Source organism: Schistocerca nitens, chromosome 3 (assembly GCF_023898315.1).
Source record: "Schistocerca nitens isolate TAMUIC-IGC-003100 chromosome 3, iqSchNite1.1, whole genome shotgun sequence".
NCBI classification, from domain to species: domain Eukaryota; kingdom Metazoa; phylum Arthropoda; class Insecta; order Orthoptera; family Acrididae; genus Schistocerca; species Schistocerca nitens.
In genome coordinates, this window is record NC_064616.1 from 844,595,486 (window position 1) to 844,611,432 (window position 15,947).

Below are 15,947 nucleotides of genomic sequence, written 5' to 3' on the forward strand. Positions count from 1 at the left end.
TCGAGCCTGCGACCGTAGCGGTCGCACGGTTCCAGACTGAAGCGCCTAGAACCACTCGGCCACTTCGGCCGGCTATACGAATCACTGGATGCGGATATGGAGAGGAATAATGTCAGTATACTGCCACCCGCCAGGGTAGCTGAGAATGCTAATGCGCTGCTTCCTGGACTCGGGTAGGCGCGCCGGTCCCGGATCGAATCTGCCCGGTGGATTAACGATGAGAGCCGCCAGCTTGGATGTGGATTTTAAGCGGTTTTCCACATCCCTCTAGGTGAATGCCGGGCTGGTCCCCACGTTCCGCCTCAGTTCCACGAGGTGCAGACATTTGAAACACGTTAGCACAATTTCATGATTTACACTAGATGCAAACAGTTGGGGTACACTGATCCCTTCTCGGGGGGTACAGGGTGGTGGCAGGAAGGGCATCCGGCCACACTTCAAAACTAACCTTGCCAAATTCGTTGTAAACAGGCCGACCCTGCGAGTTGCTGTGGGACAGCCGGACGAAGTGGCCGTGCGGTTAAAGGCGCTGCAGTCTGGAACCGCAAGACCGCTACGGTCGCATGGTTCGAATCCTGCCTCGGGCATGGATGTTTGTGATGTCCTTAGGTTAGTTAGGTTTAACTAGTTCTAAGTTCTAGGGGACTAATGACCTCAGAAGTTGATTCGCATAGTGCTCAGAGCCATTTTTTGCTGTGGGACAAGGCGAATGCGAAAGAAATAAAGAAAGTCAGTACACTGCCCTCGTACACTGCACTCGTGACCAGAGCCACTACTTTTCAATCAAGTAGCTTCTCAATTAGCCTCAAAAGGGCTGAGTACACCCCACTTCTCAACAGCGCTCGCCACACCCGGGCGGTCACCCATCCAAGTGCTAGTCAAGCCCGATAGCGCTTAACTTCGGTGATTTGACGGGAACCGATGTTACCACTGCGGCAAGACTGTTGGCCTAGAGCAACACTGCTCTTTTCTTTTCCTATGAGCTACAGCAATGGTGTTTTCGATTTTACTATCTGCGCAGATTTCCTTCAAGTAATATTTTGTTTAATTATTTTTACTTGCATATCATTCACGAACTATAATCAATAAATTTATAAGGGTTCAGAATCCTTGTCTCATTCCAGTAGTCTATAGGCCCCATTACTCCTCATTGAATGATTCATGTTTATCAGGCCACACAGCTATGGTTCACATGTCACAGCCGTCCTTCCTTCCGTTTTCTTACGCATGTATCATTTCCATACAGCTGGACCGTACTGGGGTGATTTTCATTTCGAGGGCGGATACTCGAGGCATAGAGGCGCCTGCGCATGTAATTAAAAAAATCTTCACATTACCCAGATCCCCACGAAGAAACGTGGAAAAGCTGTTGGGCGATGTCCCTTTAGGCTAGGACAGTAACGTCCTTAGATATCAGATTAATTATGTTTTAAATTAAAACCCAATAGCAATTAAGGGGTTTAACCTGGATATAAACTGACGACAAAACGTAAAAAAAAGTAAAATAAAATAAAACAAACTCTCAACACCATGAAAGAGCTGCGCGACATAAACGAAAGTAGACTGGCGTGTTTCTAGAGCTGAAAGATGTCTATTCAGATTTCACGCCAGTCGAAAAACAGTGGAGCTAGTAGCGCCACTATGAGAATCCAGACCAGGTTTAATTTAAATTTACACTGTAACGGTCGTGAGCGTTATATACCTTTGAAATTGGACATGTTGATATGATGTTAGTCAAGTATGCCTTTAAGGCGACGAAGACGTCCTTACCAGCACCTCACAGAGTTTGAACGAGGTTGCGTAATAGGGTTACGAGAAGGCCACGTGACACCATCGACAGTGTCGACAATCACGTTCGGCTTATGGCTCGAGCGCATGATTCTGCATCTGCTACAGAAATTCGAGCAGCAGTTGGCACGGCAGTGACACAATGAAATGTTACAAATAGTTTACTTCAAGGAAAACTCCGAGCTGTAGCGGGCATTCCGTGAACCCAAACCCACTTCCACTTGCGACTTCAGTTGTCTCACACGAGAGCTCATTGGAGGGCAGAGTGAAGGTCCGTTTTATTTGCTGATGAACGCTGGTTCTGCTTCGGTTCCAGTAATGGCCATGTATGTTAGAAAGAGGCCAGCTGAGGACCTGCAAGCAACCTGTCTGCGTGCTAGAATATTGCACCCACATCTGGAGCTGGCTGGAGTGGCCGAGCGGTTCTAGGCGCTACAGTCTGGAGCCGCGCGACCGTTACGGTCGCAGGTTCGAATCCTGCCTCGGGCATGGATGTGTGTGATGTCCTTAGGTTAGTTAGGTTTCAGTAGTTCTAAGTTCTAGGGGACTGATGACCTCAGCAGTTATGCCCCATAGTGCTCAGAGCCATTTGAACCACACCTGGTGTTATCGTCTGGGGTGCGATTCCGTATGACAGCAGGAGCGCTCTCGTGGTTATCCCACGCACCCTGGCTGCAAATTTGTATGTCAGTCTTGTGATCCGACCTGTTGTGCTGCCATTAATTAACAGCATTTTCCAACAGAAGAGCGCTCGCCCACATACCGCTATTGTAACCCAACATGCGTTGCAGTCTGTCTACATGTCGCCTTCGCCTGTTCAAACAGGAGATGTGTCTCCTATCTAGGGCATATGGGGCATCATCGGACAACTCCAGCGTCATCCACAACCAGCATTAACCGACCCCCTATTGTGCGACCAACTACAACAAGGATGGAACTTCATCGTACAAAGTGACATCCGGTACCTCAACAATGAATGCATGTACTTTTGCATGCTTGCATTCAACATTCTGGCAGTTACACCGATCATTAATTTACCAGAATTTCACATTTGCAATGGCTTATCTCTGGCGTACATTAACTAGTGACCTTGCAATGTTAATTACTTAAATATGTTACCTAGGCGGAGGTTTCATTGCTCTACATTAATTATGTTTTGGTGTTCCGATTCTTTTCCGTCAGTGTAATTTATGCTAGGATTATTGACTGCTTTGAGAAGGAGCGATCGTGAGAAGTTTCCGTACGATACTTTTGCGTTGTAGGCTGGATAGTATAACCTACAACACGACATTGTGTGAGTGACGTCAGCGAAGATGTCAAATGGCAGCAAAATATTCTGATTAGTCAACACTGCTGTCGACTAGAAAGACTATTTGAGAATTGGGAATGCTGAACATAATGTAAAGCCGCTGCGGGGCGGTGTCGTCAGCGCTCGCTGCGGCGATGGAGAGATTTACGTCCGGCGGTGCGCTGCTTGATGGCCTCTGGGACGTGTCCGCGCTGTGGCGACGGGGCCCTGTTTGTCACACGCTGAACAACATGCCTAGCGCCGCGGGCCCTTGCCGCTCTCCTGTTTGCGAAAACAGGTTGGATACGCTTTCAACTTGGGGCGCAGGCGAACAAAATGCGGTGTTGAAGAACAGGAGCCCGATGACGTTGATTCTGTTCTTGAGGATTTACGACGCTGACTGAAGTAGTACACTGACCTATTAGAATTGTAAAGGGTGGTTCAAAAAGTTTCATCGGATTTCAAAAGATAATATCTTGTACATGAAGGAAGATGCAGTGAAAGAAAAAAAACGGTGTAAACACCAGAATGCTGAATGCAATCATGCAAACGTGCATGTATTGTGTCGTACACGTGTCGGATGTAAGTTTGTGAGCTGGAGTACCATGCCTGTTGTACAGTCATAGAGCTGGTTGGAGATGATGCTGCAGATGTCATCCAATTATGTCCCATATGTGTTCAATTGCAAACAGATTTGGTGAATGAGCAGGCCAAGGCAACGTGACGACACTGTGTAGAGGATGCTGGGTTACATCAGCGATATATGGGGGAGATTTATCCTGCTGGCAAACACCCCGTGGAATTCTGTTCGCGAATGGTAGCACAACAGGTCGGATCACCATACTAGTGTACAATTTTGCAAGCAGGGTGGGTCGGACAACCACAACAGTTCTCCTGCTGTCATACGAAATCGTACCCCAGACCATAAGTGCAGATGTACGAGGGCTATCCACAAAGTACATTACGTTTTGGAATTAAAAATAAATAATGTATTGGAATTTTTTTTATTATATGCAGATGAAAGCCACACTTAAATACTACTTTTCTGCATAGTTGCCATTTCAATTAAGGCACTTATCGTAGCGATGGACGAGCTTGGAAATTCCTTCGTCGTAAAATTCGGCCGCCTGCGCCTTCAACCACGTGGCTACCTCTTCTTGAAGCTGTGCATCGTTATCAAAACGCTGCATAGCCAACCACTTCTTCATTGCTGGGAATAAGTGGAAGTCACTCGGTGCCAGGTCGGGATTGTACGGCGGATGAGGAAACAACTCCCACTTAAAAGATTCGAGAACTTCACGAGTGGCATTTGCCGGGTGGGCCCGGGCGTTGTCGTGAATCAGCAAGATCTTTGAGCCCAACTTTCCCCTGAGCTTCTTTTGTATTGCTCTTCTGAGGTTGTGCAGAGTTTGGCAATACCTTTGAGAGTTTATTGTAGTGCCTCTTTCCAGGAAATCCACAAAAATCACACCTTTTCTGTCCCAAAAGACAGTCGCCATCACCTTCCTTGCCGACATTGTCTGGATGCATTTCTTGGGTTTTTGGGGGGGGGGGGGGGGAGGGGAATTTGTGTGCCCCCATTGCATTGACTGCAATTTTGTCTCGCAGTTCACATGCTTAACCCATGTTTCGTCACCAGTAACGATGCAATCGAGTAATGAGTCGCCATCTTTCTCGTAAGCGTCCAAAAACGTTATCGCTGCAGCCATTCGCTGATTTTTGTGAATCTCTGTCAAGATTTTTGGTATCCATCTTGCACAAAACTTGTGGTAACCAAGCTTTCTGGTAATGATTTCGTGCAACAAACTTCGTGAAATTTGTGGAAAACTCATAGAGAGTTCCGTTATTGTGAAATTACGGTTTTCATGGACCGCGGCATCGACTTTTTCGACAAGTTCGGCAGTCACTATGCTGGGTCTTCCACTTCGCTCTTCATCGTGAACGTTAGTTCGGCCATTTTTAAATTTTATGAGCCATTGACGCACTCCACCTTCAGTGATTATGTTGTCCCCATACACTTCACAAAGCTGCCGATAGATTTCTATCGGTGTGCAGTTTTTTGCAGTCAGAAACCTTATTACAGCACGCACTTCACACTTCGCGGCATTTTCAATTAACGCTGACATTTCAAACTGTCACAGTAACTCAACGGTGTACAGCACGAACCTCTCACTAGCACGGCAGGATGCCGACTGAGCTGCGGAATGCCATGACACCAAGATGGCCGCGCTATCCCCGCCCCTAACGGACACAAACTAAAACGTAATGTACTTTGTGGATAGCCCTCGTACGTCCAGTGTGTCTAGGCAGCTGGCAGGTTGGTAGCAGGCTCTCATTTGCCCTCCTCCTAACTAACACTGACACCAAGGCAGGACCGGATTTCATCAGCCAACACAACAAACCTTCACTCCGTCCTCCAATGACCTCTAGCTTGTCACCACCAACGTCGCAAAAGACGGTGGTTTGGGATAAGTGGAATGCACACTAAATGTCGTCTGTATCCGAAATGTCCTTGAAGTAATCGATTTATAACAGTTTGTTGCATCACTGTGGCGCCAAGTGCTGCTGGAACTGCTGCTACAGACGCAGTACGGCGCGCCACAGCCACATGCCGAACACGACTATCTTCCCTCTCGGTAGTGCCACATAGCCATCCAGAGGCTGGTGTTCTTGTGACAGTACATTCCCGTGACCACCGCTGACTGCAGTCATGTACGAGCACACTGGCTACATTTTGGCCAAGCCTTTCTGCAATATCGTGGAAGGAACACCCTGCTTCTCGTATCACTATTACACTACCTCGTTAAAACCCAGTGAGCTCTTGATAGTGGCGTCTTCGCCGTCTTAAAGGCTTCTTGACTAACATCAGCTTCCTGCGTCCAGTCTCTGAGGTAAGTAACGCTCATGACCGTTACAGCGCGTATTTAAAGCAGACGTGATTTACATCCACATTGTGGCGCTACTATTGCCACTCTTGAGTGACTGAGTAGACTCATCCTTCAGATATAGAAGCAGTCCTACCAACTTTCATTAATGTCGCACAATTCTTTTTTCCGTCAGTGTAGAAACTTGGCGTGAATTTTAACTTTCGCATAGGCTTAAAAGGGATTTATTTTAACAGAACCATCCGATTTTGCAGGGGTACACCACCTACATGCATGCAAATACAACCGTGGCATCCTTTTTACACAATGTTTATCATCAAAAGTCTCATTCGCCATTCACAAATACTCAATTACCTCTCGACCGGTCAAACAACCAACATTCAGACGACGACAATAAAACTCGTTATATACAGTTACAAGCATTGTCTAAAACTACTGTATTGACATATTTTGCTATGCGGCGTCACAATACACCCAAAGTTTCCAGAATGAGATTTTCACTCTGCAGCGGAGTGTGCGCTGATAAGAAACTTCCTGGAAGTTTGGAAGGTAGGAGACGAGGTACTGGCAGAAGCAAAGCTGTGAGGACCGGACGTGAGTCGTGCTTCGGTAGCTCAGATGGTAGAGCACTTGCCCGCGAAAGGCAAAGGTCCCGAGTCCGAGTCTCGGTCGGGCACACAGTTTTAATCTGCCAGGAAGTTTCACACCCAAAGTTGTTGGAAGGAAAGGCACGTAGGAGGAATCTTTCAAATATCTCCACGAAAACGTCAGCTACCTTAAGATGAGGTGACCTTGGAGGCCAGTGGAGTAATGATAGATACGTACACCTCTTACAGCAGATCCATTGTTGAGACACCTCACGAGTAGGAAATGACATTTCATGCAGGGGCAAGTGCAGTGGTATCCGCATGACTGAAAAATGAAGTTTTTGGCGTGTTATCGCAATTTTATAATGATCGAGAGAGCTAGTCAACTGCACCAAGGAGATCTTTACTCGGATCAATTGGCTAAATGGCTCTGAGCACTATGGGACTCAACTGCTGAGGTCATTAGTCCCCTAGAACTTAGAACTAGTTAAACCTAACTAACCTAAGGACATCACAAACATCCATGCCCGAGGCAGGATTCGAACCTGCGACCGTAGCGGTCTTGCGGTTCCAGACTGCAGCGCCCTTAACCGCACGGCCACTTCGGCCGGCTTCGGATCAATTACAAATGGCGCCAACTTAAAGTTTTAGTTTCCATGTCTATGTTAAAATTCACACCAAGTTTCTACATCCTTCATATAGTCTTGTGAAATAGATTTAATCTTTTTTTATTTTTTTTTTAACAACACTACACCTCCTGATTCGCTGGTTACGTAGTCTACTGCCCTACCGCTATTTGCATACATTTTCCGAGTGACCCTCAGAGGCGCAATGGTGCTTTTCTAATTCCCTCCACGGAACCGAGACATACATTTACGTTTATAATCAATTGAGTACAAGACTACTTGCATTCCGGAAGGAAGGGATATTGGAGTTCAACGTTCCGTCGACGACGAGGTCATTAGAGGCGAAGCACAGGCTCGGATTAGGGAAGAATAGGGAGGGAAATGTACCGCGCCCTTACAAGGGAACCGTTCCGTCGCATATCTTAAAGAACTGGGGAAAAGGATGGAAGAACTAATCTTTGGTGGCTAGACGGGAATTAGGACCACGTTCCCCCGAATAAAAGTCTACTGTGTTATCCATGCGCCACATCCCTAATTTCTTGCATTCTGGCTTCACTCATTTCATGAAAACGCATGCCGGCTGGTGTGGCCGAGCGGTTCTAGGCGCTACAGTCTGGAGCTGCGCGACCGCTACGGTCGCAGGTTCGAATCCTGCCTCGGACATGGATGTGTGTGATGTCCTTAGGTTAGTTAGGTTTAAGTAGTCCTACGTTATAGGGGACTGATGACCTCAGATGTTAAGTCCCATAGTGCTCAGAGCCATTTTTGAAAACACATCTGCGGTTAAGATCGCGTACTTTCATCTACCGGTGACTAATAAGACTGTCATGATTGTTTACGATTTTGGTGGAACTGCAGCCTTGCCGATTGTACATAGGATCTCTGCTTATGGGTTTTCAGAGAATTAAAAAGCTTTACGCGTGTTACAGGTGAGGTGGCGTTGTGGTTCGAACGATAGATCACATTCTGGAGTAGGGAGGTTCTAATACTGGTCGAGCTATCCAGATGTAAGTTTGCTCCGATTTTCCTAAGCAGCTTAAGACTAATTCCGTGGTAGTTCCTATTAAAGGAGACGATCAATTTCATTTTTACTCATTTCCAATCGACCTTGTGCTCCATTTCTAATGATCTTGTTGTCGAGTGCCTTCCCAACAGCCGGCCGGGGTGGCCGAGCGGTTCTAGGCGCTATAGTCTGGAACTGCGCGACCGCTACGGTCGCAGGTTCGAATCCTGCCTCGGGCATGGACGTTTTTGGTGTCCTTAGGTTAGATAGGTTTAAGTAGTTCTCAGTTCTAGGGGACTGAAGACCTCAGAAGTTTAGTCCCGTAGTGCTCAGAACCATTTTATTTATTTATTTATTTTGAGACGTCGACAAAATGCTGCATCCGTAAACGACGTTTACATCTGAGACACTGGAGGGGTCAGTATTGGCTGGTGTGTTCCTACATTTCTCCGGAACCCACACTGGTCTTTCCCGGGTCTTCTACCAGTTTTTTCATTTTCACCTGGTGACGAAAACGAGAACTAATTTTTTCCAGCGTAAATCGGTTCCACATTATCGTATTAACATATCTACTAAGTTTCGCTTCCATACGATAATTACAGCTGCACTTTAATTTTGTTGCTGTTGCGGTCTTCAGTCCAAAATCTGGTTTGATGCAGCTCATCATGTTACTTTATCCTGTCCAAACCTCTTCATTTCCGCGTAACTACTGCAACCTACATCCTTCTGAATCTGCTTACTGTATTCATCCCTTAGTCTCCCTTCACGATTTTTATCCCCCCCACTTCCCCCCGGTACTAAATTGGTGATCCCTTGATGTCCAGGTATGTGTCCTACCAACCGATCTCTTCTTCTAGTTAGCTTGCGCCGCAAATTTCTTTGCCCCTACGTTCTGTTCAGCATCTTCTCATTAGTTACGTTACCTATCCATTTAATCTTCAACATTCTTCTGTAGCACCACATTTCAGAAGCTTTTGCTCCCCTCTGTGCTCATAAAAACTGTTTATCGCCCATGTTTCACTTCCACACATGGCTGCAATCATACAAATACTTTCAGAAGAGACTTCCTGACACTAAAATCTGTACTTGACATTAACAAATTCCTCTTATTCAAGAACTCTTTTCTTATCATTGTGAGTCTACATTTTATATCCTCTATACTTCGGAGGTCTTCAGTTATTGTCTGCCCAAACAGCAAACATCGTCTACTGGCTTTAAGTGTCTCGTTCCCTAATCTAATTCCCTCAGCTTCACTTGATTTAATTCGACTACGTTTCATTATCTTTGTTTTCTTTTGTTGATGTTCATCTTATGTCCCTATGTCCAGTGTCTTAAAGACACTGTTCATTCCGTCCAACTACTCTTCCGAGCTCTTTGCTGTCTCTGAGAGAATTACGTCATCGGCAAACCTCAAAGTTCTTATTTCTTCTCCCTGGACTTTAATTCCTACTCCATATTTTCTTTTGTTCCTGTACTGCTTGCTCAATGTACAGATGTAATAACGTAGGGCATAGACAACAGCACTGTCTAACACCCTTCTCAACCACTGCTTCCCTTTCATGCCTCTCGGCCCTTAAAACTACCGTCTGGTTTCTGCACAAGTTGTAAATAGTCCTTCGCTCCTGTATTTAACCACTGCCACCGTCAGAATTTCAAAGAGAGTATTCCAGTAAATACTGTCAAAAGCTTTCTCTAAGTCTATAAATGCTCATATTAGAAGTCGTAGGATCAGTATTGCCTCGCTTGTTCCTACATTTCTCTGGAACCGATACTGGCGTTTCCCGTGTCTTCTACCACTTTTCCCATTCTTCTGTAAGGAATTCGTGTTAGTATTTTGCAATCGCGACTTATCAGACTGATAGTTCTATAGCATTGTCCGCTACTCGTGGTCTTGCGTAGCGTTCTCGCTTCCTGCGCACGGGGTCCCGGGTTCGATTCCCGGCGGGGTTAGGGATTTTCCCTGCCTCGAGATGACTGGGTGTTGCTGTTTTGTCTTCATCATCATCATCGGTCGGAGGAAGGCAATGGCAAACCACCTCCGCTACTACCTTGCCTAGCCGGCAGTGCGAGTCTCCCGCATCGTTCCCTACGCTCCTCAGAGTATGGGACCTCATCATCACCATCATCTATAGCATTCACACCTATCGGCATCTGCCTTCTTTGGAATTGGAATTACTACATTCTTCTTGAAGTTTGAGGGTACTGAACCTGTCTCATACGTCTTTCACACCAGATGGAAGAATTTTGTCATGGCTGGCTCTCCCAAGGCTATCAGTAGCTCTGAGGGAATGTTGTCTACTCTTAGGGGTTTGTTTCGATTTAGAATTTCAGTCTATCGTCAAATTCTTCTCGCAGTATCATATCGCCCATGTCATCTTCATCTACGTCCACTTCCCTTTGATAATATTGCCTTCAAGTTCATCTCCCTTGTAGAGACCCTCTATATACTCTTCCCACTATTCAGCTTTCCCTTCTATGTTTAGAACTGGTTTTCCATCTGAGCTCATGATATTCATCCAGCTGCTTCTGTTTTCTCCCAAAGCCTCTTTAATTTTCCGACAGGCAGTATCGATCTTTCTCCTACTGATATATGCTTCTAACTCCTTATATTTGTCCTCTAGCCATTACTGCTTAGTAATTTTGCTCTTCCTGTAAATCTCATTTCTTAGACATTTATATTACCTTTCACCTGCTTCATTTGCTGCATTTTTATATTTTCTGTTTTCATCAGTTAAATTCAGTATCTCTTCTGTTATGTAAGGCACCCGGATTTTACGGACAATACATGAGCTTGATCCATAACGACAGTACGATACAGTACGAGATCCTCAGAAAATAATACTTACATTACATCAACAAAAGGCAATTGCAGTTAATATCATGTAACGAAAACTAAAAAAAAACAATATCTGCCAATATATGTGTAGTGTCGGCAGACTTGCCAACACTACGCACACTAATTGAAAGAGGCGGCCAAGATGCACGCGCTAACTCACGAAGGATGGAGTGAGGTCTGAAACAGGATACGTAATGAATGTTATAAAGAAAAGTACGTAGCTTCTTGAATACTTAACTTTAATCCATCCTTTGTATACATCGTTCTTGATGAGACATCTGGAGATTGTGGCGATACAAGTGAGACTCTTTAGAAACAAGCTATGTTAGGCTAATGGCGCCTTGCTAGGTCTTAGACATGGACTTAGCTGAAGGCTATTCTAACTGTCTCTCGGCAAATGAGAGAAAGGCTTCGTACGTGTAGTCGCTAGCAATGTCGTCCGTACAACTGGGGCGAGTGCTAGTAAGTCTCTCTAGACCTGCCGTGTGGTGGCGCTCGGTCTACGATCGCACAGTGGCGACACGCGGGTCCGACATGTACTAATGGACCGCGGCCGATTTAAGCTACCACCTAGCAAGTGTGGTATCTGGCGGTGACACCACAATATGGACTTGCATGAACAAACAAGTTAAAGTGAAATGCATTTTGGAGACGAACCGATCAGGTGGTTAATGATATTGTAAAACTCGCATTTAGCAAGAGAATGGTGAGCTTCAGCGCAGAAAGGGATAAGGCCAGAACAATACATTATTCCTTTTAATACAAATAAGACCAGGACTGAGGGTAAGTGGCTGCTAGTCATTAACAGGGATAGGCTGCAATCCAAGAAAAATAAAAATGTATTCACCTCTAGCGAGACAGTGACTGGCTGAAGCCATACTTGGCGACACAGACGCTACACGGTGGGGATATCCTCATTATATAAAAGTATTTTGAGACCTAAAATTAAGCCTCTATATAACCCTCTCTCCTCTCGCGACGGACCACAAAAGTGTGTGGAAATAAGCGCGAGTGGTGAGAGCTTTGCTTTCTGTGAAGTGAGGACGATACGCTTCACGTATCGTGGCGGCAGGTAGCAAAGCGGTAGTTAACACTATTCCTGTGGGAATTTTTGCGTCAAAGAAATTTTGCACGTCGCTTCAACCCATAGCGAGTGTGCAGCAGCCATTATTTTGACTTGGGAAAGATTAATATTCTACGGAAAGCAGGAAAGTTGCGACTCAGTGAATTCAGTCAAGGCCAGAGTAGGGAATTAGCGTTTCAGATCCAGCACGAAGACAACGCCATTGCAGATGCCACTTGGTAAAGTGCCATTGTGCATTAGGCCACAGTAAATGTTGAGTCTAGTTTTTGCTCACTCCAACTTGTGTACGCATGGACCATTGAATACCAAAAGCTAGGATACTAACCTACCCTCACATTGAGTATATGGGAGTTTTTTTTCATTGGCTCAAAAAGTAACTTTATTCTCCACCAACTCAGTGCGTTGACCAGCTACAACAATGTAGATTTAAATGAGCTGATGAGGATTTTTAATAATCATTCTTTCCTGTGATAAAAGATTTTTATGCGTAGAGATAGCGATTTTAATAAGTGTCATTTCAGTATGTCCAATAATTAAATATTTTGTTACTGAGTGTCAAAAGTAATTGATAATGATTGTTGTTTATCACTTGACCCCTGAAAGCAACAGTTGATTAATTATATGTAGAAAAAAAAGGGAACCGCTTTTTGTCTTTCTAGAATAGACACCAAACTTTCACTTTTATTAATTCATGCATTTCAGGTACGTGACAGCAGCATTTCTGATGATTCTTGTTACGATCTGCACCTGATATTAGCTGCCTTACAGGGCAATGGTCTTATTTATTTAGAATGTCTGTTTGACACCCTGGGCTTGAGAAGACAGTTCAGATGTTTTGTCCATTTGCACGCTAAGTGGTAAGCTAAGTTTGCACACATTAGTAAAGTCACTGTGTAGATACAAAGGTCGGACATACGACAGTTATCCAAGGATTTCTACCAGGCTTCGCCTCTTTACCTATTTGATCATCTGCTGCCTTCACTATTTCATCTCTTAAAGCTACCCATTCTACTTCTACTGTATTCCTTTCCTCTCTTCTCGACAGTTGTTAGCTAATGATCCCTCTGAAGCTCTGAACAACCTCTGGTTCTTTCAGTTTATCCAGTCCCTTCTCTTTAATTTCCTACCTTTTTGCAATTCCCTCAGTTTTAATCTACTTCATGATTCTTAAACCAAGTGTTACCGATGATGAAATTATGCTCTGGGCAAAATTCTACTATGTGGTTTCCTCTTTCATTCCTTTCCCCCAGTCCACATTTATCTACTATTTTTTCTTCTCTTCCTTTTCCTACTAACGAATTCCAGTCCCTCATGAATCCTTTTAAAATTTTCTAACCTACTTGCTGGATTAAGTGATCTGACATTCTACGCTGCGATTCGTAGAACGCCAGTTTTGTTTCTCCTGATAATGACATCTTCCTGAGTAGCCCCCGCCCGGAGATCCGAATTGAAGACTATTTTACCTACGAAATATTTTACCCAAGAGAACGTCAATATCATTTAACGATACAGTAGCGTAGCATGCCCTCGGTAAAAGTTACGGCTGTATTTCCCCTTACTTTCAGCCGTTTCCAGTACCAGCACAGTAAGGCCGTTTTGGCTGATGTTTCAAGGCCCGTTCAGTCAATCATTCAGACCGTTGCCCCTACAACTACCGAAAAGGCTGCTGCCATTCTTCAGAAACTACACGTTTGTCTGGCCTCTCAACAGATACACCTCCTTTGCATGGGAATACGGTACGGCTATCTGTATCGCTGAAGCACATAAGTCACCCCACCAACGGCAGTATCTATCAACGGCCTTAACGACCATAAGAAATCGGTGGTAATTGGATCTGATTTGCTCCAGGAAAAAATGCATTGTAAATTGGGATCTACCACCTTGAGAGCTGAGATATGCTGCGCGAAAGGGTGGATGTAATTCCCGTTACCGTATCGCCATGGACGCACAGACACACGCACACAACATATTATGTACACGAGTAACCAGTGGCAGCAATTACACAGCCATTAAACAAAGCTCAGTTCGCATTATATTGTCAAGCGTGAGCAAACAACCGGTAAAGATTGCGTGATGGTCGAGAACCGATATAACGCAATACCGACAAGCTCACCAGACAAAACATTAGTCAGACCCTTAAAAGAGCACACTGAGCCTTTGGAGCCTTGTAGATGGTGTATAACAGGTATCAGGCACTTGTGTGAGCCTCCATCGCTGACGTAAGCCAAGTCAGTGAAATGATGTGTGTGTGCTAGTCACTTGCATGGAATCACTGCAGTAAGATTGGTTGGATGGAGACTTGATTGAATGGCAGAAAGAAGCTAATCTGTTTGATCCCGCCAATGCCACACCGCGAATGAAAATACCTGATTTGTTGCTGTATGACCACGGAGTGTTCAACCTCGCTACAAGGAATGCGACATCGCTCTCATCCTTGTAACACGGCGTAAGACCAGTGGTCATAAAAGTAACCTAACCAGAAACGACCAGAGAGGAATGTCAGGCGTTGTCAATAACAATTCGTTTCAATCTCTACAGGAGTTGTCGAAATGCGGGGCCGTCTCAACCATTTTAGCACGAACCTTGCGTAGAGAACTGCACGCATTGGACATGTGGACTCGAGCATCTCGCAAAAGGCCATTTCTCACAGCGATATGTGAAACTGCCTATCTTCAGTGGTCCAAAAAAGGCAGAAAGTGAACAGTAGTTGATTGGAGGAATGTAGTGTGGCCCAGAAAACGGAAATGGTGCCACTTCTTCAAGAGGTTCAAGGCCTCGAGTGCAATGACCGCCCAGTGAGGCGTTTAATAAGCTGTATGTTGGTAGTGTTGTTATTGCCAGAATAGGTTATGTAATTTTTTGTGAGTGTTTTTTTGCACTATGACTTGGACCCACTCATTCAAGTTGCTGTGAAGATGCACCAGGATGCTTATTTCAACATTCTTGCAAACAAGTGTTGCCCTTTCGTCTGCGTCATCATGATAAGCACGTTATGGACACTCCGATGCTCCAAGACGACAATAACAATGTTCACACAGCTGCACGCATATGAATGGGACAGTGAAAAATGAAATGATCGTGTGGTATTGATAGCCTGGAGTCCCCACCTTGGGAAGCTCGGCCTCTGGGTTGGAAGTCTTTTCAGTTGGTGCCACGTCGATGAGAGATGAAATGATGGTGAGGACAACACAACACCCAGTACGTGAACGGAGAAAATCTCCGGCCCGGCCGGCAATCCAACTCGGGCCTGAGGTATGGCAGTCAGACGCGTTAACCAATCTCGCTCACTGGCCGGGACTAGGCTGCTACACCATACCGTTCCGAAAAATGGTGTCGGGAGGTGTCAGGCACGTCGAACGTCGAGCACGGCCCATCTGAGGGGGAAAGGGTTGTAAATTACGCTGTGTAAGTAATTAGTAAATTGACTGCGGTAGTACGGCGATCGTACAAGTGCGGTGTAAGGATCTAAAACATGGTACCAAAACTCGAGCTTGAAGCGCGCCCTGTCGCTGAAGAGGTATGCAGTCGTCAGGCCTCGTGCATCGGTTCTAAGGAAGGTCACATGAACGTTTTTCCAAAAATTCAGCCGAGTGGGTGGACAATGGGACGATAGTAAAGAATTTCTGTGGCACAGTAATGACTTTATTTCGCAAACACAGATATAGACTAAAAGGTTAATTCTCACAGCTTAGGTTGGTAACAATGAAACAATGGAAAGTCGCTGTTGTTCATCGTCGGCGTTAGTATTCAAAACGGTGGCACACGTGACTGATACGGTGCATTGTGTCAAAATACGCAAAAACGTCATCACTATTCGTTGTTCGAAGACATTTTCGAACCAAGTTTGGTA

General features: G+C 45.2%; 1 pseudogene; it reads right to left on the bottom strand.

Annotated features, from left to right (window-relative positions):
- Positions 1-830: 830 nt before the first annotated feature.
- Positions 831-949, bottom strand: LOC126249882 (5S ribosomal RNA; annotated as a pseudogene).
- Between the last annotated feature and the right edge of the window lie 14,998 nt (positions 950-15,947).